This window comes from Belonocnema kinseyi, chromosome 10 (genome assembly GCF_010883055.1).
Source record: "Belonocnema kinseyi isolate 2016_QV_RU_SX_M_011 chromosome 10, B_treatae_v1, whole genome shotgun sequence".
NCBI classification, from domain to species: Eukaryota; Metazoa; Arthropoda; class Insecta; order Hymenoptera; family Cynipidae; genus Belonocnema; species Belonocnema kinseyi.
In genome coordinates, this window is record NC_046666.1 from 106,740,028 (window position 1) to 106,742,750 (window position 2,723).

Below are 2,723 nucleotides of genomic sequence, written 5' to 3' on the forward strand. Positions count from 1 at the left end.
TGATTTCGAAAGAAGCCCGCCTTATCAATATATGTAGCAGTAAACATTAAATAATCGAAATTTCAATTTTTGTATTATTTTTCAAGAGGTTTGGCAGAAAGAGAAAAGGGTTTAGAGAAAAGGTCAGAAGTATCATAATGGGAGAGGGAATGTGGACGAGAAGATGGAAAATATGATAGGAGAAATAAAAATAGTATTAGAGTGCACAAACAAAAATGAAGTTAGTAAAGGGAGGAATAGAAGTGGATGGGATGAGGACTGTAAAGAGAAAAAGAAGGTCAGAAATCAATTAAGAAAGTGGAGAAAAGAAAAAAGTAATGGGAAAGAATATAGGAAAAAAAGAAAGAGTATACTGAGTTGTGTTATCAAAAGAAAGAGAATAAATGGTTTGAGGAAGAGGCGGAGAAGGCTAGGGCGGAATAAGAGGTATGGAGGGTAGTAAACAGAGAATGAAAAAGAAGAAAAAGTGTAAACCAAGATATTGAAATGTTAGAATGGAAGACATATTTTCTGGACTTGCTAGGAGGAGTAGAGAGAAAAGTTGTATAGGAAGGAAAATATGGTCGAGAAAAATACGAGGAAGAGGACATATCAAGGGAATAAATAGTTAAGGTTTTAGGAATAATGAAGGATCGAAAGGCACCTGGTATAGATGAGATTCCAAATGAAGTATGGAAATATGCAGGAGTGTAACTAGAGGAATGGGCATGGATAATGTGTAATAAAGTATGAAGAGGAAAGGGGTGGCCAGAGTTATGGAAAGAAGGAGTAGTTATACCAATAGTAAAGAAAGGAAAAGGAGAGGAGGTTAAAGATTATAGGGGGTGACGTTGACGCCAGCACTGTTGGTGAGAGGTGTGAGATAAGGATATCCTTTGAGCCCACTTTTATTTAATTTATTAATATCAGACTTGGCAGAAGATATGAGGAAAAAAGGTTGGGGAGGAGTTAGGATAGGGAAGGAAAAAATATATACACTGGCTTACGCAGACGACATAGTGTGGATGACAGAGGATGAAAAAGAGATGGCGGGATTAATTACAGGATTAGAGAAATAATTAGATGGGAAAAAGCTGAATGTAAATGTAGAAAAGACAAAGATAATGAGGTTCAGAAAAGGAGGGGGAAGAAAGAAATAATGGACGGGGAGATGGAAGGGAATAAACTTAGAAGAAGTAAAAGAGTATAAATATTTGGGATATATCTTGTCAACGAATGGAGATCATACAGCTTATATAAGAGAATGAATAAAAAAAGTAGCAGGGGTAATGAAACAGATATGGGGAATAGGAAAAAAAAGGTTAAAAAAAAATTGGAGAAGGAGAATGTCGTTATTTGATACCCTGATATGGCCAGTAATAGGTTATGGCGCAGAGATATGCGGATGGAAAGAAAGGAAAGATATTGAGAGTTTACAATAAATGGTATAAGATGATAAAAAAGAAGGGGCTGCCAAAGTATTTAGAAAAGGGATGGGGAGAGAGAAGGTGGACCAGAATATCAAGATTCATATTGGGAAACGAGGTAAGGGAGGGGATGCACTGGGAAAAAATAGAGAACAGAAAGTGTAGAATATGTGAATGGGAGGAGGAACCATGGGAGCATGTATGGAAAGGATGTAGGAGAGGAATGGAAGATAAAAGAAGCTGGCAAGAGAATGTGGTTAAGATTCTAGGAGGGGGGGGGGAGAATGGATGAAGGAGGTGGAGGGTGCTAGAGGAGTGAATGAGAGAGAATGAAAGAATGCATGTCAAAAAAAGGCAAATGGAGGTATAAAAAAGTGAAAGAAGAAGGAAACGGAAGTCGCTTAGATTAGAAGATGCGTTTGTGTACTCATGCTTCCTCTTTCGCTTGCACTCTCACTTTCGTTCGCTCGCTCACTCGTTTGCTAATAAGTCCTAAATTGCGCTATCGCAGGAAATAGAAATAAGAAACTAGATATAAGACTTATATAAATAGTTGTAAATAATTGTATATATAGAAAGGATAAGATTGAAAAAAATATAGATATAAGCGGAAAGATTGTAAGGAGTGGAAGTCATGTAAACCCTTAGGGGACACATTATGAATATAGAAGAATTTGAGATGAAAATTCATCGCTTTGTGTGAAAATGTAACAATTATTTTCTAATGAGTTTTTTTTGTTGATATTAATTTTTTTTTAACTAAAAATGTAACTATTTCGATTGAATATTTCCCTATTATTATTTAAAATTTAGCTCTTTGGTTGAATATTAATTTTATGAACTGAAAATGTTACTACTTAATTTTTTAATTCACAATTTGCGTTTTTTAGTTGAAAATTCATCTTTTTGGCATAAAGTTAATCTCTTCGAGTTGGAGAGTCAAAATTTTAGTTGAAAATTCATCAGTTCTGTTGAAAATTAATTTCTTAAACAGAAAATTTTAATATTTCGTTTGCGGCTCAGAACTGATCTTTCTTAGTTCGAAATTCAACTATTTGGTTGCAAAATTGTCCTCTTCAGTTGAAACTTCATGTATTGTTTTGAAAACCTGTTTTTTGGTAGAAAATGAATCTTTTCGTTTTAAAATTCACTTTTTGGTTCAAAATTAAACTATTAAAGCTTAAAGTTAAACCCTTTTATTAAAATTTCATCTCTGTGGTTGAAAATTCAATTACTCTAGTAAAAGGTTCATAATTTTAGTTGAAAAATAATAACTTTGTTTGAAAATGTAAGTATTAAACAAAAAATGGTTTTGGT